This window comes from Neodiprion pinetum, chromosome 3, assembly GCF_021155775.2.
Source record: "Neodiprion pinetum isolate iyNeoPine1 chromosome 3, iyNeoPine1.2, whole genome shotgun sequence".
NCBI lineage: Eukaryota > Metazoa > Arthropoda > Insecta > Hymenoptera > Diprionidae > Neodiprion > Neodiprion pinetum.
In genome coordinates, this window is record NC_060234.1 from 30898498 (window position 1) to 30923566 (window position 25069).

General features: G+C 41.1%; 1 protein-coding gene and 1 long non-coding RNA gene across 3 annotated transcripts in view; one reads left to right on the forward strand and one right to left on the reverse strand.

Moving 5' to 3' along the window:
* Nucleotides 1-25069, reverse strand: part of Cad87A (cadherin 87A) — a 164017-nt gene that overhangs the window by 131032 nt on the left and 7916 nt on the right. The gene's annotated exons all lie outside the window — the stretch shown is intronic.
* On the forward strand, nt 21459-22823 carry LOC124213862 (uncharacterized). Its single transcript, XR_006882005.2, has 3 exons — nt 21459-21685; nt 22184-22434; nt 22509-22823. It is a non-coding gene; the product is annotated as an uncharacterized lncRNA (long non-coding RNA).

The following is a 25069-nucleotide window of genomic DNA, read 5'->3' on the forward strand; positions in this document are numbered from 1 at the left end:
ACGTAGTGGCTTTCCCATAATCCTTAAACCGAAGAGTTAAGCTCACTGTGTTCTACGTTCAGCTTCGTCTCTGAAAACGTCCCAACGTTCCATCGGAAGATCTAAGGTCACGTTCGTAACGCCGAATCACACAATCCCTGTTTCACTTACCGAAAGTTAGAACTTAGATGTGTTGAATTTACGTTCCCGAGATTTGTTCTGCTTGACAAGATTGCCAAAGTCAGCTCGAATCCTCATCTCTCTACCTCTTTTCAACATCGATAACGCTGCCGCAAAACCTTCCTTCCTCCCTAACGAGTCTCAAACGTATTCATAAGCACGAGATCTTACGAATTTCAAATATTCATTACAGCGTAGAGCCCGCAATTTCAAACTGGCATCGACGCAAGTCAAAGCATGACCATTTTGCTGAACGGATATCGACCTACTTCAACTTTGACCAAAACTCCGAATGACTGCGTAGGTTGTCATCGCATACCTACGCACGCGTAAATTTTATGAATGTATACGCAGACCCTTTTAAGCAGGAAATTTGATAGATTGAGCAGAGTGTTGTGAGACGGGAGAAAATTGCAGGACGACTTATTAGATTCAGTTTCTACTTACAGTACGCGAAAGACAGTTGGATGTAATTCGAACCTCGTTCAAGAGTAAAGTGCCTGAAATTCACTGCGTATTGTTACACAAAGACGAGGGTAATCTGAAACGGTGAATCCAGTTTTCGTATCTACGTTGTTTTTATAAGATAAAATGGAAATCCATGATTCCAGATGAGTGTGTATCTTTATTTACGACGATACGTCAGTGGGACTAGCTAACAAACGTCAATCCAAACGGAAGTATAGATAAAATGAGTAAATAAACGAATGAAATCAAACGGAGAGTAATAAGATGACCCAACGAAATACGCACTACAGGATACATCGTCGTTGTCCACTGGCCTGCCCGCGGCCACGTATAATATCCAACTGCATAAATCCACGTCATAAATCTTGGGCTCTTCTGTAATATAATCCGGAAATCCTGAAATCCTTCGCCTGCGGTAAATCACAAGATTCACAGAGTAAATCCAATCAATAATTCCAACGAACCTGCGGGAAGGTATAGGTTGTACGACGAGTTCTACCGGCCGCGGATCTACCGAGCCACCACCCTCATCAGGACACCAAGCTACCCTCAAAGTTAAATATGGTTGCCAACTCGCTGACTTATACGAAGCAACATCAAAGTCACCCGAAGATGTTTCGCTCTCTGTTGGTGTGGTCTGGTGTGCGTCTCTACATGGGCGTGTATTCATCCCAAAGGCAAGGGGACCTGACGGCGCACGCGTCACATGTGTAGCCACGGTCTAGGAGGTCGTCTCCGAAAACCGAGTACCTACATACCTGCACGAATGATCGATTTGCGTACATAGAGATCGACGAGAGGCAGGGAGAGACCAGCAGGGCTGTAAGTGATGAATATTTTAAATATCCAAGAAACTTTCTTTTCACCAAGCGTAAAAGGTTTTCTCTATCGTGTTAAAAGTACCGCTCGTATGGTACGTGATGTGAAAACGGCTGATGTGTTAGGTACGTACAACACAAACGTTTAAGGGGTTTGTGAAGCGGCAAGAAACGGAGCGGCCGGCGTATACACCGCTGATAAAAACAAGTCGAAAATAATGATAAACAAGATTTCAGTTACGTTCCGAAACACTTTGCGTGTTCGAGAAAAAAAAGGCAATAAAAAAGTTGATATATACCATTAGACCGAAACTATGCATGTATATCGGGGTGAGATACGGGTTTCAAAAATTTTAAAATATAAGGGAAATTATACCCCAACGTGTGTACAATAAACACTAGAAATATCCGCTTTTATTGAACATAAAAAAAACGTCGTAATACTTGCGCAACTTTCAGTTGTGTCAGACTGTACGTTATACGGCTTGTTCGAGGGTGTTTGTACCTATACATATAAAGGTCTAAGGTGTTCATGGGATAAACATTTATACCCTTGGGGTGCCGGGCACATACGGGAGGGAAAAACGAGGTAGAAAAGTTTTCCACACCCGTTCAAAAACGGCAAAGTATCGATTAGAACACTAAGAAGAGGGAAAATTTAACACCACTCAATAACTCCGGATATAAAGACTATGAGGTTCTGAAATATGAAATCCGAAGAGCAATACCAGAGGCGTGGGGCGAGGCTGGAAAACAGGCTCAAAGATTCTTCAGGTGGATGGATGATTCTGCGGCCTCACCCTATAAACCAGGTTCAAGTTTTAATAGATATAAACGAAAATCCTTTAAGCCTGCACTTATACATCCCAGCTTGGAAGTTTAAAGGCGGTGCCAGTCTTTCGTCAATGAAATATTTTTTCAAGTTTCAACATTAAAATCTCGAACGATTTTAGCTCTTCCCGACGGAAGGATTTCAACCGAATTATCTTTACAACAATTTTATTTCGTTGGTATTGTTTACAGCCTTAGCTTGTAATGTAATTTTCGTTCGTCTGATCAGTAACCTCGGAAATTAATTCAATTTTTTTATAAATATTTCCTCAAAGGCAATCCCAAAAAAAATTCTATGACCGTCACACGAATATTCGGCATTGGATTTGGGATATTTTTACTTCTCCAAAAATCCGATATTAGCTTTTGTCTAATTCGAGTAAGTAACGGTACCTATCTGGTATAAAATCCTATTTCCATAACTTGCGTCGTCGATTAAAGGACGGATAACCACGGAAAAAGGTTTTCCGGTACATAACTCAGCTGCAAAAGTCTTCGCTCAATCTCAATTGCGATCTCGCAAAGCTGAACGATTATCAGGTTTTATCCTATTTCTAACGACCGATCAGACGAGCATTAATCAAGTAAAACATTCCGCCTTAATAATGCATCAACTCAATTTCAGGGGCGTCTATTAGCCTGTGTGTATATATATATATATATATATAAGCTTTTGTGATTGATCAGTCGAGGGATTGATTGGCTGTTAGCCTTGTTAGTAGCTGTAACTGGGTGATGGATTACCGTTGTTTTCACTCATTTTTCCACCCTTTCTCTCTTCCGCAGCACGTTTATCGAACATTTGTGACCGATTTATCCAGCAAATTGTTGCGGATACCAATCACGCCTGAGATCGAACTTAATCACGTGCTGTATCTGGTTGTGTGTAGAAGAATATATCACGAATGTTTTCTCAGCTATTTCAAACTTCCTTTCGAACGCACAATGAGCAAAAACTAAAAGCATCACAGGGGAAATATACACTTAAGAATAGGTCTCAATGTCACCATTACAATTTTCAAACTACCAGTCCCCATCATGAGAGACGATTTCTCGTTGCAAGAATTCATCGCGTATCTTAGGAATTTTGTTAGATAATCCAAAGACACGGAAACGTCGAGGCCAATTCCCTTTTAGATTAAATTTTCATGTACGTTTGGTAAAAGTGCGCTGCACAGAAGGCAGGGAAACGGTTCGTAGAGAAGGAGGAGAAGGTTGCAGGCATTTGGACGCGGTCGGTGATCCTTTGAGATTTCCCCGCAGGATCGGAAGACGGCTGAACCCGTAGATATGCGGTCGAGTCAAGAATAGTTATCTGCACCGTTACGCGGTTGCCCTAAATTCGGTCATCAATAATTTGGCCACCCTTGCATCATCGCGAGCCAGCAGCCTGACTTATTGCCGGGTGAGGATCACCAGCCCGAATGTCCATATATGTATAATTAAACCCCTCGTGATTTTGGCATGCGTTATTTGAACGACTGCGGGGGTTTGAATACACAAATTTATGTACCTAAATAAAGCCAAGAATTTAGTGCTTCTGAATAAGACGGATCAGATTTAGGGGTAAAGCTCGCATAATGCCAGGCATATCGCAGACGTTTTGCAACACGCCCTCCAAGTTTCCACGCCTACAAATTATACGTAATTAATCGACATACTCGTAACGCTCGCAGAGAATTTAGAGTTTTTGGTGTCGCCAACTCCTCGTGCCCAATTTATCTTTCATTTAGCAAAAATTTTTCTCGATATTCCCAGCAAGTATATTTGCGTATCTTTGAGCGAGTACGAAAGTAAATTACATATTATACGAGTAAATAATGTACGTATACCTACGAGGTTCTGGTCTGTTAATAAAATATCAGGAAGGCTCGATAAGTCGTGGTTGGACAGTAGGCGATAAGTCAAGAGTTTACGTGCGTATTTTTACATGAGTATGTTCTATATTAATATCATATGTATACAATATGTACCACACATATAAGCGTGCGATATCGAAAAAGAAGTTAATAAAAGTAAGCGTAGAAAAGTTGAGAGCTAAAAAACAAAACACTGCCAAATTTTTAATATTCATTCGTAGGGGATAATCGTCGAGATTTCTTATCGTGTACGTGCATATAGATTTTATACAATGTATTACATGTGTAGTAAATATGACAATTAAATTATGGAAAATTGATGCGCTTTGCGGGTTATTCAAAATTATCGGCTAAAGTTCATTGCACATTTTGTGTTTCAACGTAACAAATTTTTGGAAAACGAATAATTTAACGCACAGAAGCTTCAGCAATGTTTGAAACATCTCCTGGAAAATGACCAAAAATGATCACAATTTCTTATTTCTATTCCGCCAACGCGGCTTGAAATTCGGCACCACTTGCACTCTCGACGATATGATTATGCAGCGCAAGCCCGCCGCTTTACGAGAGACAAGACTATTATACCACGTCTCGCGATTTGCGAACCGGCGCCATGGATGCGATGAAAAGCGGAGAAGAGAAGGAAGAGGAGTAGAGACTCTTCTCAGAGTAGAGTGACGTGCGGACAAGCGATAATTATCCCGGAACGTCATCCGTCTCCTTTAACCTTTCTTGGCTCCGTCCGGGGGCCCTTTGGCGAATTTCCCACGAGAAACCCGCGTCCTCTCTTCACATCCGGCCACCCCGAGACTCGGCTAGGCTGCCGCAGAGGAGAGGAGAAGAGAACAGAAATTAAATGTTTGCCTACAAGCTTCACGCGCGCGCCTCAATCCCCACTAAAAGGAGCAAACAGCAATTTGAGTGGCTCGGTTCTCTGCCGCGATGGTGTTAAGGTGCAGTGCGGCTATCAACCCCCCGGTCTATTCGTACTCGCGGATCACTGCGGAGTATCGCTTAACATTTTTTGTTTTTTATTTCTCACCCTCGGTACTGGGATGAAGTTATTTGCGACCGTATACGTGTAATGAAAAATCAGCTATCCGTGAATATTTAACACAAAAATAACGCGCATGCTTCGAAGTGATTGTTGGAAAATATAATGAACAACTCGTTGTACTCTGCCATTGGCGTATTAGTTTCAGCTTGCCTTACATTACGCAACTGTGAAATTGCAACATCACCGCACGAGCGTTGCAATTGCTGAAGGACAATTTGTGATGCAGACAGAACAGAAAAGCTGCAGCAGGAAGTATGGCACGTCGGACAACGTTGGGGAAATATCGTTCTTGCACCCATTAAACTTAAAACCGATATTCGATTTTCGCATAAACGATATTTTAATGCCTCGCTAAATTGCTGGCTCTGGAGAAATGAAAAATTCCACCACGTTACCAGTATTATACATACCGCCATTTCCTGCAGTACAATCGCGAATTCAGTCGTCATATACATTTCTCACGAACATACGTCGAATGGGTAGTTAAAATTATTGCGTTATAATCATTCTACGGTGGTAAAATACGCACAAGTAAATCCAGCGACCAGCTACATTGGAGGAAAGAGGGAATATCGATTCAACGTTGGGTGTACATTGTAGATATATACGTATATTAAGGGTGTATTTAACTCTAACACGCCCCACCAATCAGTCGAATTTTTATATGGGAAAATGAGTGCATTTGAAATTTTTCAAAGAAAACTGTTTATTATTTTAAAACTGTATTATCATAAAAAAATCTCCTCCGGCTATTTTGTAGGAAATTTAATTCGCTACAAAAAAGATCTCTTGTAAAATCATCGTAAATCTAATATTTATCACGTTATTAGAGAAAAAAGGAAGACAGTTCTTAGCTGATAACGGGATAAATATTATATTTACGATAATTTTACAATAGATCTTTTTTGTAGAGAATTAAATTTCCTACAGAATAGAGTGAGAAAATTTTTTTTAAATACATGGTTTTAAAGTGTTTAATTAAAAGTTTTCTTGAAAAATTTACAAATGCATCCATTTTTCCATGTAAAAATTCGACTGCTTAGTGGAGCGTGTTATAGTTATCGGAAAAATTCGGGTATTGAACCAGACTTGTTTCTAAATATGTTGATTACTTTCGGGGGGGTGAACGCAAAAAAATTCCGACATGATCGAAATAAGAACCACCCTAATACACACGTGTATTGTACACCCACCCGCAGTTTCTCTCGAACTGCAAAATTCGTGAAAATGTGAAATAATTTAGCCACGGTCTGGTACATTTACTTGATCGCACACACGAGTGGAGTCCTTTGTTTCCCTCATTCCGCGAGATGAGCAACCGACGAATGGCGATGAAAATGATAGACGAAGCTGCAGCCGTCGAGTCGGTCGTTATTTACTACAGAGTTCTGACAATTTTAAAACGGTGGCACAAATCTCTGCATTGAAAAAAACTGTAATAATGTAGACAAATTTTCCTTCAAGAGCTTACAGCTTTTCAAAACGTACTTCCGCATATCCGTTACACACCGCAGCCACTTACCTACCGCAAACATTATCACCATTGCAATATACGTACAAAGTATAGACGAAAGAACGAGGAGAACATTAACGCGGACTTGAAGCTCATTGTCAGTGAAAAATGCATTCTGGAAACGAACAAACGAGCGCTAAACGGTTCTCCTCGCCCTCCGACGGCTGAACGTTCCTCGATTGACGGAACACTAATTTATTAGTGTTTGCCTTTTTAGCAACGCGTCTCGTCTCGCGGCGTGCGTGCGGTTTTAAAGAGCAGAAATTCACCGTGACGTTGTACAGGGTACCACGGATTTCTCCTTTCCATCATCATTGAAAGCGTCTCTGATCCCCCGACTTGATTTTTAATCAAACAATAGCGTCGCAGCAGCGTATCTTCCCAAATATACACTCGTTCCAATAATTTCGAGCAGAAAACAACTAATTGAGATACATGGCATAACGGCGTCAAGTGAAACCGATACGTTCATAAAGGTATACAATACAAAAACTTATTTCAATAGAAAAAGCGACGAAGAAATAATTAAAATTTTACAGGATGTCTAATAACGTAATATTACACAGTTCCGTTATACTTTCGGTATTTTCATCTAATTTCAAAGCGTACAGTTTCTTCCTTGGAATATTGAAAATACCTTAGTCGCATAACCGATATGCGTTTGAGAGTTCGATCACGATCCATTATAACGCTAAACATATTTTATTATTTACGCAGGTAAATAAATGTTTTCAACGAATTTTCTCCACAGATTTTTTCTTATACATGTGTATGTATACGTATACGTAGCCTGCACATGACGATAGATTTTCTGCACCTTTGAGATGTATACAATCCGCAAAACGACGACAAGATAAAAATTTCCAAGGCTGCGAGATCGAATTTCGCGCGCAGTGTATACACCTAATTATACAGACGCTGAGAGAGAGAGTGTGTAGTAGAGGATGGCGGAGTTATGACTTTCTCCCCTGTCGAAGGTAAACGCAGCAACCCTCGTAATTCAGTTACACTAGTCGACGGACGAAGCACGCCCAGATTTCATAATCCGTTTTGTCTATACGCACGTACATAGCCATTCCCACCCCTCCCTTAGATTCCCCGGGGAGACGCGTACGAATAAGAGAGAGACGTACAAGCCGCAACGACTTGCCGCAATTTGAAGAATAATAATCGCGTTAGACCTCCGCGTGTATGAAAATTTATTTCACCTCGCAATCAACGTGTAAGCAAAGTTATTCCTGGAATACCGCAATTACTTTACCGGCTAAAAATTGAAAGCGGGGGCGGGAATTAACAAACACCCCGCATATTCGTAACACACACACGACACAACGCATATATATGTACGTTGTATATAGAGTATACACTGCGCATAAAAAAAAAATAAAATCGATAATTTTTTACCAGCTTTCAACTACCTAAAACTATAGTTTGTCGTGAAAAAATAACCTCCGTGAAGAATGAGCCTTGTCCTGAGAGATTTGGTAATTCCGGATCATGTCAAAGTATGGTTTCGGGTAGTTTAAAGCTGACGAAAATTATGGACTTTTTTTTGGCACAGTATTTATATGATATAGAGACATAATAACTCGCGCATGCGCATCTTCTGACATATTATTAGAAGCGAAGAGAAGAGAGAGACAGAGACAGAGTGAGCGTTAGAGAGAGTAAAGAGAAGATATGCGCGCGCGTAGAATTTGCGGAAATAAATCAAAGTTATTTTTTCCCTGAAGGATATAGGCTTTAGGATATCGAAGGCGGTATCGGTCGTTGTTCTTTTTTCATGTCTATATACATAAAAAAAAGTGATCCCTGCGGCATTCCCACGTATATACATATATTCGCGTATGTACACCATATACGTATACCATAGAGCCGATGCGGTGTACATAAATTCACAGTGACTTCTCTCTCTTCCGTTGATGGAACGGAGTTATCGAGGCAACATTCTACCTGCTTCTGCAGTTATTATTGGCCTCGATTTCGCCAAGAACGCGTTGTATGATCGAAACATCATTCAAAATGTCCTACACACCCACACACACAGCTATATACAAATATATCGATATAAGGTTCGTTCCCAACATACTGACGTGTGTATAATAGGTACAATATAGACGATCGTATATTGTGAAATGACCGGAGGATATGTATAACACGAATATACGAAGGGGTTTTCCACCCCTCATCGCGTGGTTCGAATGTTTTTTTTTATTCTTTTCGTACAAGTCTGGAAGGGATGGAGTTTGATGTAAAAAATGTCAATTGCATCATACGCCTCGTTGCATTACAGAGTCGATTTTTTCACTCGTCTGCCCGCCGCACAAGAGTCGTGGAAAAATTTTGACATCCGGTATTATCGTCCTCAGATACGGCGAAACTTTGCACTAGGTATATATTTATAAACTCGTTTGCCTACACGCGGCTTCATCCACAAATCCGCGCGTATAAAAACCTTTTCCTTCTAATTTCCTTTTCACATGATCCGAGTTGAACCCCTCGAACGTCGCGTCGTCCTCTGACACTGTGAAAATTCCCTCCATTCAATCCGCGGTACAAATATTCGCTAATGGGGGGGCAAGCGGAAAAAGTATATTGCCGAATTTTCCTACACTCTGCTGCTAACAAACTCTTCGAAAAGACCGTAACTGATCCTTTGACGAAGATCGAGAAAAGCCGGAACCTCTGTAGGATATTTTCACCATTCCTTAGCTCTCTGCGCCATATCATTACCGCGGCATATTCCATTGAATATTACAAACTCAAGCGTATAGCCCGCAAACCAATTTCCTAAATTGCCTTTCTGTCGAGTTTCAACTTGTATTAGGTTGATTATAACAAACGTAAATAGTACATCCAACGTTAACAAAGCCGTGACTAATCGTAAGTCTTTTCGAAGAACTCTCTGAATAACCGAATTTTTATATTTCTGACCTTCGGCAAAGCACAAATGTAATTTTGCTGAAACCATACAGAAAAAAATTGCAAAGGGATTAATTTTTGTAAGATTTGACTTCCTTAAATCTGCAATTAAGTGCATATTTTAGCGGCAAAAATCAACCGACAAATGTCTCACTATGGTAATTTTTATTTTATACTTATATCTTAACCTTTTTGTCATCGCTAAAATGGATTTTATGAAATATCGAAATGGCGATTGAGATGGACATTCCTTCGTCCTATATATTCAAATATATAATATAATAGACTACGTATATATATATATATATAAAATCTCGTTTTAATTTCGGCTATCAAAAACATTTGGCGCTTATTCGCGAGATGAAAGACATTATTCCGCGAATTCTCCCTCCTCTTGCGAAAAGCTGGCGAGTACCTTTCAATAATTAACAAGGCTCGAATTAACCCCGTCAATAACCTCTCGACGCAGAAGAAAGGGCAAATATCCCAAGTGAAATTGAATTTTCGGAATACTCGATGTTATGAGGGTTGATCGTCGCGTCTGACATAGAAAGTATGCGTGTATAAATTCCAGCTATGCAGCGCCTTATAATGAAAGCTGCAGTGATGTATCTGTAAAATTTTCCCCTCTTGCTTATAATCCCTGAACAAGAGAGTGACGCTACATAACTTGAAAATCGCAATCAAAACTTCGTCTTCGTTATTACGTCAATAAGATAACGCCGTGTAAATGCGAGATTTGACCATAAAAATTGTCACCGAAACGAATATGTTTCACATAATTCATTCATTTACTTATTCATTACTTTAGTCAAATGAAACGGCTCTCAAAGCTAAAAATACCAATTTATTCGAGGATACTAACGAGTGTTCGTCCCACGCGACAAAGTGGCCTCCATTACCAGTTTTCGTTAGATCGGTCTGAGTAATGTCTTTAGGCAAGAAAAGTGTTCATAAATTTGTAAGGCAAATTTAACATGCCATGGGGTTCTGCAACGAGGAGAAGGAGGCAGGAAGGGTGGGGCGGGTCGGGGAGGGGGTGGCGAGGTGTTGAATCCATAAGTAGAGCCCTGCCCCATCCCTCCCCTATCTCGAGCGCACCTTGTACCCGGGCGTTGCGAAATATAGATGAATTCAATCAATGTCTAACGAACGTGACATTCGGTTGGAAAATTTACTAACAAAACTGTGACAACGACGATTTGCACGAGCCTGAAGGTAATGAACTTTTCGATTCATTCGTTATCATTATTGCTATTATTATTCAATCCTCCCCGGCATAAAACAATGTTTGACGAAAATTGTATTTAACAAAATACAGTTGACACGTAAAATCAATGGCGACGTACGACTGTACGTACATACGTATGCCTAATATTAGAGGAAATAGCTTTTCGGTGAATAAAGGGTACGTATATAGGTATGAATAATATTTATTTTACTCGCAGCTCATTGGATCGAGTCAAAAATACATTTTTTAATTAACGCTAGCCGTTGAAATACATGCTGCGGCACAACTCAAACCCAGAGAAGCGAGACAGAGAGAGAGAGAGAGAGAGAGAGAGAGAGAGAGAGAGAGAGAGGAAGAGAGAGAGTGAGAGCGGCAGAGAAAGAAAAGAAAAAAAAGCGAGAGAATTATGGCTCGACACGTCGGAGCTGGGAAAGGCCACCAGCCTCACCTCGCTGGATCAAATTTTGCTTTCACCGTAGACATAGACGACTACAATATATAAGTGCAGGCAGCAACTGTTTCAAGGTTTTTTTTAGCTACTCGGCTGAGCCGAAAACCTTGTCCTTCTCGCGGTAATGGAAATGGTCTGCAAAGCACCCCGTGCATACGACGAAGAAAGGGTAGTAACTGGTGACCTCTTATTCAAGAACACGCGGCAGCGGCGGCGGCGGCTACAATATGTATGGGACTTTTCGCAAAGCTCACGATGACTGCAAGGACGGTATTCTTTCAGACATCATCTACTTTTACTCGAACGCAGCCCTTATCCTGTGCAGCATCGACGCGATCGAATCTATACGCGTCCTCCGCTGTGTAAGGTACCTGAGTTAGCGTATGCCGTGTATGCCCGAGTACATCGAGTGGGAGTATACATGTAATCGCGAGTCTCGGGCTTGTTCATCCTCGTATAGAGATCACTCTCTCTCTCTCTCTCTCTTTCTGTCTCTCCTCTTCTCTCTCACCGCTGGCACCCTTTCCGTTCCCCTCCGCGTTGATGCCTGAGTTTCTCGACGTGCTTATACGGCCGGGATAACCGGTCTGCAACGCATAGATAGGGTATGCACGGTGCTGTTCCTGCTGGTCTTCTGTGCCTCGCGAGAGCTTCACGATAGCGTTTTCGTCGATAAATCGATCGGCTGTATACAGACTGGTGTGGAAGTTATTGAAAAATATAAAAACTGAGAAATGCGTGTAGTTGATAAGAAACGCCCGAGACGGCTGTAGTCCTATTCGTTCATCCCTCTGCAGATAACGACCAATTCCCAAAACGCGGATATGAACGTTAGGCGATGTTCGTTCGTCCGACAGGTTGGCGGGCTTCGAAATTTAATGACCGAGGTCGGCTAGCGTGAATAGAGTTCCGGTATATGGATATAGAGGGTTATTACATCTGGTCCGTCCGAAATACCGCAAATTCTCACCGTATACGGCATTAGTTGCGGAAAATAATAATTCATATATCACTCTGCGTGCGTTAATGCGCTGGGCAGTAAGTAATTATATTTATAGAGGTTAATTCGCATCCATCGGATAATTGACAAAGGGATAGGAATCCTCAACGCACAGTGTATATGTATATACAATACCTACCCCTAGACGCATGCACGCACGCACGCACATACTGGATGCGGTACATCAGGCCGAGGCTTCCTGGTCTCAAATCCGAGTGAAATTGCGTTCCGTCATAATTTCGCGAAACATTAGAAATTTAATTCCTACGCAATACTGCACAATTTTGTTAAAACCCCACGTCTCGCGTCTCAGATATCATTTCATTCGCGTTTGTCCGGCGACAGTATGAAGAAAAAAGGGAAAAATATTTTAAAAGAAGAAGAAAAAAAAATAATCACAAGAGTGATGAAATAGCGTGTGGGAGGGGGGTGGTAAAAAGGGGGGAGAACCGGAAGAAACCCGCGGCAAAATAAACCACGGCACATTCCTTTATTTCTTTCCATCGGTCATTATTTGCTCGGGGACAGAACTTGGCTCTCATTCTTTTCTTCCACGGCACGTATATTCTATAAGATATTGCCTCTGTTCCAGATAGATCGAACTCGAGAAAGGGGTAGGTGGTGGGAGGATGCGAGGATGGCTGGGGGATCAGGCGACAGGGATAAGGAGGGGTGGAGAACGGAGGTGCCGCTGCCAACGTGACGAAGTGAACGCCACGACCGCCAACCGATATCACCTGTGCGATCTTGGTTACATCGGAACACCGCGACGAGGCGAGAGGGCCGCACTGACAATGAACGCCGGAAAGGGAAAAGGGGTGCTGGGTGGGGGTGGAGGGGGAGCGATCAGAGGAAATCACACATGGGTACCACCGAATCCAGCTGAAGCAACTCCGGAGATTAATTTTGCGTACTAACGACAAGTAGACGTCGCTATACTGTCCGCAATGTATGCAGGCTGTGTAACGTAAGAATGACTAAATATAATCGATTTTCGATCGAATGGATTATTTTTTCCCGATTGATTGAGTATGATGGATTATTTTGCAAACACGAACAATCGACCGACCCGGTTATTTCTCCTCGCAAATCGGTTTTTGTTTTTGACTCCTATTAACGATCAAGTACAATATCAATTTATGTGACGAGTGTATCAATTATATTATCATTTTCTTACTTACCAAGTACGTATTTGATGCAATAAGTGAAAGATAAATGAATATTTTCACCTGAAATTGAAAAATATTGCAAATAAAACTGTAAATTACCAAAAAACTTTTCCGGCAGTAAGACTGCGTAATGAAACTTACGAAATTTTGGTTTAACACGCACATTGCAGTTTCAGGGAAAAAAAGAGATAATCTGTTAATCGATCAATTATTACCGATTCAATCGAGTCGTGTTCGATTATTTTTTTGGGCTCGATTAATCGACGCATCGATTATTTTTAGCTTAATGGCCATCGCTACTGTGTATAACCGTTCGGTGTAGGTACTAGTCGATGCTGAGATTCCCTACGAAATTATTGACTCGGCGTGTTTGTTCGTCGAACAGAATGGCCAAACGGTGAAGAGGATCCTTCCTCGCGAGTCCCGAAAGATTACGATCAAAACGAGTGGACGACCGGGTTGCCCGTACTTCAAACGTCGTCAAACGTCGATGGAACGTGAATTATGCGGATCGTCTGATAGCCGTGTGGCTGACAATAAACCAAAAGTATATTTTAAAAGCGTAAACGCTACGGCACTGTGGTGGTCTGCGGTTTGACTTCAACCTGGATATTACGACACAAAGATTTTATACGTCGTATAAACATGATGAAAAATGTGAAGATATTGATTATATACCCACAGTAATGACACCACGCCACAATGGAGCTTCCTGACGTTCTTCTGCGAAATATATTACACATAGAGACGCTGACAAAGCGCCGCATATTTCGCGGGAATCACACCGGGTATCGTATACTACATACATATATATATAAACCCGTTGTGTTAGTGCAATATTCACTTTTTGTCATCGCAAGATCGAACATGCTGAATGCTACTTTTTCCACGATATACACAGAGGTGTTATATGTATGGAAGTATATGACATACACGGTATACGAAAATGCCGTCGAGATAAGAGCTTGTTCCCTGTATACGTCGACGATGTAAAAGTGCGCAAGAAACTGGATAGATGCACCCAGTGATTTGATAAAAAAAGCGGAAAACACGCGTGGCCGTCAATGATCTCGGAAGACAAAAGGCGACGAAGTGGAAGTTACACGCTTTGCCTATCATGGGTATAAAATATTTTCAAGGGAAACGTAAGAGGAAACAGAAAAGCGTGAGGCTACATTTTCTACAGGCTAGTAAGACCGATCGTGCGGTAGAGCTCTCCGACGACGGTTTTCATGGATTGATCAATTCGAGTTGGTTAAAGTCGAGTGGATACGGGGCTGGGCGAAACGCGATGCTGAAATAATAAACTGTCTGAGGGGCGAAAGTACTCATATAGAAGTGCGAGGAGGTGTGTAAAAATAAAGAAGAAGAAGAAGATGAAGTAAAAGAGAACAGAACCGCGAATTTAGGAACCGAATCGAAGAACCAAAGTACAAAAACAAGACTTTTCCCGTTCGGCAGAGCAGAAGTTATCGCCGCTATTTCTTCGACTATTATTCTTTCGGCCTTTGGCGAATTCGGACCACTGCCTCCACCGCAGCCTAGCCTGCAACGGCGAGAAATCCGCGAGCTAGACCCACCCTATATATATACATATCCTCCCTCACTTTATTCCCGACTTGCCTGCTTCACCTGCCGCCATGTTTCACCCCGCCGTTGATACCTGCCCCTTTTTGATCACCCCATTATCATTCTCATTTACCACCCGTGAAAGCCTCGTGCAATTCAAGGAGGGAGAAGGAAAAGGAAGAGGAGAAGAAGAAGAAGTGGAACAGGAATAAGAATAAGAAGAGGAATAAGAGGAATAAGAAGAAGAAGAAGAAGAGTCCGCATCGGCGCCCCTCCGGCTCCGGGATAAAATCCTCCTGACCCCTTCTCGCATGCTCCAGTGCCGGTAACTAGGTAACATCGGAAGCCACGAGGTCGATGCTTCGGGTTGTTCAATGAGTCGCGAGCGGGGGATGACTGGGGACGGTAGGTATAAGTCAATCCTGTCCCCCTCCCTTACCCTCCCCGCCGCTGCCTCTTCTGTTCCTTTCCATTCCGCCCCCAGGTAGGATCTCGAAGGCCCCCGCAGCATTTTAACCAGGCGAACATCCGCGAAACTCAATCGTCGGAACCTTCTTAACCTTTGATCCAATTTCAGCGTTCCATTAGAATTCAACCCGCATGCAAATCCACCGTCCACGTATTTTTGATTCCGACGTTATATATTTGAATCGAACGGTAACTGACGGCTGCAGGCGGCGGCGAGTAGGCAAAAAAGAGGGGGAAAAAAGGAAGAAGGAAAAAGGTATAAAATTTCCCGGAGGTTATTCACGGAAATCAGGGAAATGGCACGAGCACGTATACATCGAGGACTTACAACTGCAGGTAAAATATACACTATCCATGGTAATAATAATGTTTCCTTTACACGTTGGATGAGTGTAATAGGAGTAGTAGACGTTACTGCACGCAGCGTATCGGTGATGCTTGCAGTAACCGAGCCGATTCGATGGAGCGAAAAATGTAGTTTTTCAACGTCGAAGTGCTGATCGAAAAAAATGAAAAAGTACGCTATTCAAAACTCCGTTGTTGTTCGAACCGAACAACCAATTTAATTTTCAATAAAGTTTTTATACAGTTTTTCACGGTGATCGAAATGGCAAGAGATTTTTTTGGTCATTTTTCTTTATTTATTACGTAGTCAACAACTACTGATTTCTAGCTTATCAAATACTGCGCAATAGAATATCTCCGGATCTTGTAGATATAGTGATAGATACACTTCGGCCGTGTTTTAATCAATTTGAAATTTAGGCGAAATCAGTAATACTCAGAGATCCCTGCAGAAAGAATCAAACAAAAGACAGTTGAAGTAGTCTATGATATCGAATGGTCTGGGTTGAATTCATTATTTTTTAATTTGTCATGCATCAAAACAATGGAAAAATATATACACCCCCCTTAAGGTTTGCTTCTGTAGTATTGCATAATAACGATTTAATAATTTCTCTAGCACAAGTCTGCAGAGATTTTGTACCTGGGATTTGTGTACGTGATTATTGGTATGTTAAGTGACACTAGTAGATGAAAATTACTATCCTTCGTAAAAGTTTGATTTTGCAACCAGGAGAGTGTTATTTCAAAATTGAAGAAAATCTGATTTCAATTATTCAGATAATAAAAAACCGGAACAAATACTCTTTGTGCATTCTACTGATTCACTTTAATTACAACTACCTATTATGTTTCAAAAATTTAGAATATCTACGATTTTGATGTTCAGTTAATAAAAAACATTATGTTCCTTAATTTTTGAAATAGCATTCTCCTAACGGTAAAATCAAACTTTCTTGACAAAGATTAATTTTCTTCTGTTTATTATCACGAAACTTATAATAATCACGCACACGAATCTTAAACGTTGTTTAATCGCTGACAGAGGATATCAAAATCTTGCTGAATAAGCAGCAGCGTTAGCGATGCACCGAGATAAACTTCATTAGCCAATCGTGAGAGTAAAAACGAACGCATATGAATCTGAAATGTCTTGCTGGACATCTACATATCTAAGACTCAAAAGTATAACGTATGTAGGCTGGTAATATTACATCGGCTGCAATGCACCCGCAACGTCAAATGGATCGGTACTAATCGATCATCCCGAAAATATAGGATTCCCCGGAGCGTTGGTTCGACTACCGCCAAATTAGAACGACGGCGTACGTTATTGGCCATTTCAAGAGAGTTTTATCCCTGGCAATAGGAAAAAACTCAGCAGCGGCAACAGGAATGAGCTTGGAGCGTGGGATGAGACGTCATGCACAAGCGTCGGTTAATCTACTTTAAATTGGATAGACTTTCAATTAGCAGAAGCTCCGCGTTGTCAATTAACTTTTCATGTATACGTATGAGTAGTAGTGCAATTTCGACGCCGCCGGCGTGTCGGTGCTGTGGTCCATTTTTACCTCTATGCCATATAAACCGAATTATACGTAGAGGTGGATCAAGCCGTCGTGTATAACTTTCAAATGCAGGAATGGCGCAGCATTGCTCGCTTCTCAACTTCGTCGGAATGGCCATGAATTTTTCACTGCTAATTCTGGCATTTGACAAATGAACAACAAATTTCCAGGAATCATCGTCTGAAGAACTTCAGGAACTGACTGCCCGTCATATTATAAGCAATAATTGACGAGGTCATACAGGGTTCGCACGTTTTTGGAATGTGAAATTCCCCGACTTTTCCAGACATTCCAGCCTGAAAATAAGACTTTCTTCGGTAACCTTTCAAGAAATACGATGCCTATTCAGATTTTCTTTAACACATTCATATTGTTATCTTTAATTTTACCTAGTAACTATCTTACTGCCTTACTACCCAATTTACAAACAATAGCCCGCGATTTTCCATAAGAAAAAAACGTAAGAAGATTTGGTATTAAACAATATACATAGAATGTATGAAGCGGTGCGACGAAACGAGATTTTAAGTGCAATCTTTTTTGTCCTAAGATCGACAGTACTTTGTACAAGAACGAGTTTATTTCTTCGACAGACTCAAAATTCCAGCTTTATTTTTCCGAGTTTTCCCTATGGGTACGAACCCTGTCATACGTACGACCTGAACCTATACTCTTCGGGGTCTCGGGTTCAAAGTTGAAGCCTTTCGTGACCGTCGTTCACTGTTGACGCGCTCAAAGTTGAACCAGCACGCGGAGAGGTTTATAAAGCCTAGCTCGCTTGGCGAATCGCTGAAACCCTTTTGCACGGATCAGTCGGTTTTAGGCGCCAATGCATTTAAATGCCTGATCCGGCGTAAACGCCGATTCCCTTACACTCGGGCAGTGCCGAAGTTACGCAAGTTATACCGTGTGAGTGAACCTGTAATGTACATAATGTGTGCGGCGCGAAGGCAGGTGCGCCTAAATGCGTGATACAATTTGTACACGAGGTTAAGTCAATGATTAGTAAGATCCCACCGTGTGCATTCAAGTATTTTCACCCCCTCGCCGTCTCGCGCCAAGTGATTTAGTACAGTTTCGGGTAACGGCTGAAATTTCTCGTCGATAGAACTTGGAACAATTTTGCTCACATCACCAACAATGTTTATCCGTGTTTGTTTATCTGTAACATGAAATGCAGCACGGATGTAGGCTGACGAGGAACTGGATCGTAAAAGGATGTAAAAACTGCTATCTTTCGATAAGAAAAATGAATGATGGCTAATGTTATATGTATATGTACATACTGAAAACTTGATATACTTGCGACAATATCGAACGAAAACTATACCGTCGACAAAGATTTCACGATTTTTCCCAAACAGCGGAGGACGCGCCATTTTTCCTATTAAGAATACGATAGTTTTGCCTCCTCGTTCGATGATAAAATAAAAACTCTTCCGCAGGGATACAACTTTCACAGAAAACAACCGACCCGAATTACAATTGACGACCAAACGGCGCATCGTCGTCGAGAGAAAAAACTGGCGCCCAAACAAATAAAAACCCCTATTAGGTACAAACACTTTATATGGTATTCCGAACGAGTTATTCCATTTCTTATTAAACTGGGAACAATCATTGTTTTATCCAACAACAAAGTGAAAGTACGACTATAGTTATAAAAAGTCTGGAAAAATATCACCGGTTCTTTACTTTTCCCGGATATACTCTGAAACTTTAAAACACAAGTGAAAATTCTCAGATTCCCAGTTACATATTAAGAATAAATAATTAGTTATCAGGTTCAATTTCGGCTTTTCAATGACTGCGAGGTCGCCTATGATGCGATAATCTAATTAGCAACATTCGTTTGTTTCAAACATTGAACTACAAGTTCAATCGTTCCGATATCTGGCGGCATGCATAGATATGGACCTTGTGATAACTAGGACCCGTCTCCCCTACAGCTTAGTGGGGGTGATCGCTGTAATGAAATTCAACCTAGGCTGGTTTGTTTAGGACCTAAGCCTTGACTCTTCCCCTCTGTATGTATATGCATAGATTCTGAACACGTTGCGTAATACAGGTATACACGATATTGCATTTCTATACATACGTACATACGTAGGTATGCGAGTACGTATTCAGGTAGGTACAACAAACGTTTGCATTCAGGCGAAAAGCAAAGAGCGAAGAGAGTGGCAAGGGGGTGAGCGCCGAGGGGGAGGGAGGGATCTACTCGACGAGGGACCGCAGATGGGGACTACAACCACATTTTCCATGGAATAATGAACATGGTTTTATGCGTTTACCCACCGTTTCCTGCACGTTACTACGCATACCCAGTACACAGGTTCAAGGTGCGTCGACGTATATTTTATTTCACGATACGTACTTCGTGTAATTGTAGACAGAGTTTTATGAAGTGGATGCACGGAGTATGGAGTAATATACAAGAAAACGCAAGATATGGAGGTTGGTTAAACTTTGACTTTCAGAAACGCGGATAAAATATCATTTTTGCATAGTCATAGCGTTACAAACGCTCATCTTTGACAACAGATGTCGAAACGAGTGTTCGAGACTACTCGAAAATGTTTCATGTTTTTTAGTTTAAAAGAAGAAGAAAAAAAAAAACAAGCATGCAATCAAAAAAAAAAAAAATAACATTACTCTGCAGAGAGTTGTCAAATATTCGAAGAAAAATTGCAATTTGTAAATTTCTGTTCACTTTCGTCGATTCGTTTCTTGCTCTTATTCTATCACCGAGGCAATTCAATCTTAGCAATCGCGAGTCGCGTTTGCCTGAAAGTTAAAGATCTCCCGGACGAGAGGTGTACGATGAATCCTTTCCTATGGCAATAACAGGGCGCGGGAAATAATTAGGAGAGAAAAGACAATTGGAGGGGGAATGGAAAAAAGAGAAAGCAAGACGTTGCGAGAAGAGTATATACATATACAGCATCGTCGAATATAAGGCGGTTGAAGCCGAGACGTGAGAGGAAAGAATTAAACACAATGGTACCCCGTTCAGCCTCGTACTTCTCTTATACCGTCTCTCAAGTAATAACGTTCACTAGATCGTGTACTTCACTTTCATGCAGGCTGCACCAGCCAGCGCGGTACAGAGAATCCTGATAACCACCACGGATGAATCTCACGGGAGTATGAAGGAGTCGTAAATCAAATTCGATTACGCAAACTAGTCCAGTCTAGATGGTCTCGAGCTGCTGCATCAGTAGCGAGGAAAAGTGTCTATTACAGATATAGGTACATTTATGACGGACAAAGAGAAATTCCCCTTTGCTTTCTTCTGTTCCACAAAGCGTGAAATGCATTTACCGGTCAGATATTGACCGTCGAAGTTGGCCGAGCCCTCTATTACCGGTTCCTTGCCAATATCCCGTAATATATCTGAACGGTTCAACGCCTCCTCGTTGGACACCGTATCGCGTGTGTATATGTATAATAAGATAGTAAATCGAGAAGCAAAAGTGCACGAGCCAAGTTTATAATTTTGTACGGAAAACCAATTTCTCAAATGTTAGAAAATCTTATTATCATCAGCCAGTCAAATTATATTCGAATGAATCGGATAGATATATCGACGACGTATGCGGAGCGGCATAACGTAAAAATTTACTGAAATATCCGGGTATTCCGCGCTATATGATCTGCGCGTGAGGCGTTCATGCACGTTAATCTCGAACCACACGCTTCACGCGTATATCAGCTTCGGTATCGAGTCTTGGAGGATTTGCAGGGGGTACATAAAGCCCACCTTATAGAGACGCGTAACCAAGATCTCGAGTCATTTTTGCGCAAGGTGGATGTATCGATTCAAGATTCTCTGCACGTAGACTGTACGCAATTTTACGAGACACTGCAACGCTCGAGGGTAGCCTCCTGCCGCCGAGGATGTGCAGAATCTTGTATTTCGTTCGTTCAACGCATATATCTATATATTATATATATATATATATATATATATATATATATATATTATACATATATATACGTACGGGCGGGTGAGTGCAAATTACACAGCTCTGCAGGTTGTTATTTGGACGTTGCGGAGGAGAGCGCGAAGCTAAGAAGGGTAATTAGTCACCCAGGGGCAAGTCTGATGACGTTGTTAAGTGATTCTTTACTCATTAATTCTCGCCCTCTCGCTTCGGGGTGAAAACCTACCGTTTCAACTCTGTATTTCTCTCGGTCGCTGCGGGTACTGCGTACGTGATAATTTCGGACAACGTCTGCGTTCTTCGGAGCAAGGTAGGTATAAGGTAAACCTGTACCCGCGAAACTTATGAGGTTTGAGTTAGTGACGTTATCGTAGCGAAACATTGGGAAAAAATCACTATCTTTCTTATTTTGCGATGAGTTTAAAGGAACTAAGTTTTTGAAATATGAGTGTGGTTTGTTATATTAAGATTTAATGAATTTCAGACAATTCCAAAATCGCAAAGTAACAGCTTTTCTTCGGCAGGAATCGTTACGATAACGTTCCTAACTTCAATGTGATCGAAACTCTAAGGCCCTACTCGAATCAGACTCTTACTGTTAACGTGATCACGGCAGTTACATTAAAAGTGGGTATTTCGCCAAACGGACTTTCGGCAAATGAAATTTAAAATAATTAAGAGTCAGAATTCGGAAATCGTTATACACAAGCGCTCGACTCTGCAATCGCATACTACGTTGTACTAGCATGGATGAGGAAACGGTTTCGGCACGGCTTAAATCGCAACTTTTCGTCCCAACACTTCTAAGGTGGAGTTTTGGGCGGCGGGAAATGTCGGAAGTCCCAAGCCGCCACCGACGGGTCGACCAAGTATTTGCTGAACGCCAACATCGATCCTACAGGGACCGCCGTAAGCCGATTTCCATTCGAGAAGGCGGAAGGTTACGCGTCCTCTAAGGACCGTCGTCCAGGTTCAACCTGCTGAACCTCCTCTCGAGTGGCACATGCATGCACGCGTCTTACACGTGTAAAGTCCTCGTATGTGTGGGCATATTCGTAGGTTCGTAGAAATTCAGGGTGCTCAAGTGGGACTTAATTGCACGCGTATATACGTTGAAGGTGATACCATTTCAGCCTCCAGAGTCAGGCTCCAGCTCCTCGGATGTCTACGAGCTTACAAATGGCTTGTGGTACCGACACCCTAATTTAACTTCAACTCCACTCCTTCGCGACACTTTACGGCTCGTAAAGTTGGCCCTGGTGACCGATGAAGACCGCAACCATGACGCGGATGTTTTACTTCTGATCAAGATACTGCGGTAAACTTAATGCTCGACGATTTCGGTTGATTAAGGATTGAGAAAAAATAATGTATATATACATGTGCACGGGATGTGCCAATTTAAAAAACGCATTACGGTTTCAACCGACCGAATGGTTCAATTGGAAAATGTGTTTCACAAGTACATATACATATATTAAAAATGATTCGTCGAAGTTGGTCATGGTAAAATATATTTTTATTAATTATTTAAATGGTTGCGACGTTTCGATCGGCTACGGCCAATCATCTTCAGGCAATTTGTAATTATTGACGATCCTACGAGCTGAACGTATAAATAGCATGGGAAAAATGTTTTTGAAACTGTGGAATGTTATAACTTGTCAACGCATTAGTGTACTGATAAGACGAGAACGTATTGTTATAGGGAATTCAACGCTCTACTACTAAGTTCTCCTATCATTTTATGATAAATCTACTCTTTGAAAAATTACTGAAGGTAAAATGTCAACAAAGGACCTTAAGTAACTCCGTAAGAATAAAATATGCAATGAGCATGAGTTTCAAACGTAATTCGAACGCCGTTCAATCGATTGCAGTGTTGCGTGTAGGATGAAAACGATTTTCATTCCCCGTTTATGTGGCATCTCCAAGGCCACAAAATCATTAATCCCCTCCGTTTCATGGCACATGAAACATTTCATAACAGTATGTACTGCGTATACATGCGACTCAAATATTATACCCACAAGGTGAAATTTCATCGATTTTATTGAATTTATTGCAATTTGAATGTGCTTTTAAACATTCCAAATGAATAGCGGAGACTTACGGCTAATTAACTACATGTGATCGGAGTTTTATCGCATTTTACCCCAGCTAATACATAAATATTGATTTTTTTTCTGAACCAATGGTGAAATGTGGGTAGCAAAAGAGAGAAAATAACCAAATCGTAATAATGACGTTTTTGGATGCAAGCAAAAATTGATTATTTAAATTAAAACAGACCTAGTAATCAAATCATCCTAGGTGTCAAAGTGTTTGCAAATATCAATTACTGTCGCAGATCAGACCCTAATTCGGTTGTAGCGTAACTTCGGGAATGGCTACCTACATAAGTAATTATCTTTTAATAGCCTCATTAGATACTATGTCAAACTAATGTAGGTACTGCGGATAAGAGAAAGTGAAAGGCGTGTCTCATTCGGAAGAAAAAAAAAAAGGATAGGTAATAAGTATTGAACTTCAAATTCATTTCTTAACATGACTCACTGAATATTTTTCTCTTTTTTATCCAAAATCTGATTGATCGCGATTTGAAGATATAAAAAAAAAAAAAAAAAAAAAAACAACAAGAAACATGCCCATCTCTTGTTACTCCGTTTTAAACAATTAAAAACTCATTTCACATAATAGAAAGCCGATCTTATAAGCTTGGCGAATAAAGCACAATACGATGAAGCGACGAAATGGAATCGAGAATTTTGATTGCGAAATAAAACTTGATAAAAACAATACAACAATCTCAAAGGATGAGTATACATATAAGTACTTATAAAAGTAAGAAAAGAAAGAAATATCATGTAAACCTGCAGTGAAAATCCGATAAAGTATATAAAATGGAGACGTAATTCAACGAATCTGAAATGCAATAATCCCCCTGAATTGAGTTTGCGGAGAAATTCACCCTATCGGAAATAAGAATTATATATTATTAGGTCGATGGGACGTAATCGCCGTATACGGAACAATGGATATCCACTTTACGCCCGATGCACCCCTGCAGCAGAAGGGCACCAGACACGACTACGAGCCGAGAGTTTACTGCCAAGAATAAGTGAAGGCAGGCACTAGGCATATACACTGGTGGAACCGGTCGACCTGGTTTTCGCGTTACGCAATTAGCTCGTGTATTATTTTACCCCAGAAATTACTCCCAATTAACGGGTTTCCCGTTTCGCTCAGGACTCGCGTTCGCTCTATCTACCTCCTTTCCACTCATCCTCACGGATCCGGCTCTCACCGCGTTTTACATCTGTCACAAATCTCCCTCCCAGTTGAGTCACGACGTTCAAAATCACTAAAGTCGAGTATGCTGCTAATTATATTATGCATAAAAATGTGAGTGGGTAATTTCCTTTTTTCCTTTATACCACCGTCGGATACTTATATTCCTTCTAAATATCATCTTCATATACACGACAACGACAAAAAAATTAATTCTTGTGTAATGTACTATATTTAATTTCCGAAGCTGAAACTAGCAACCAGAGTTAGCAGCCAAACGTGTTAAACTTTTTGGAAATCGAAAAACGTACTTTCACTTTCACACGCAGTTTCGTCCTCGTAATTCTATAAAAGCATTACGACTTGAAGGTATTTTACAACATCCTGATTTTCGGACTTCACT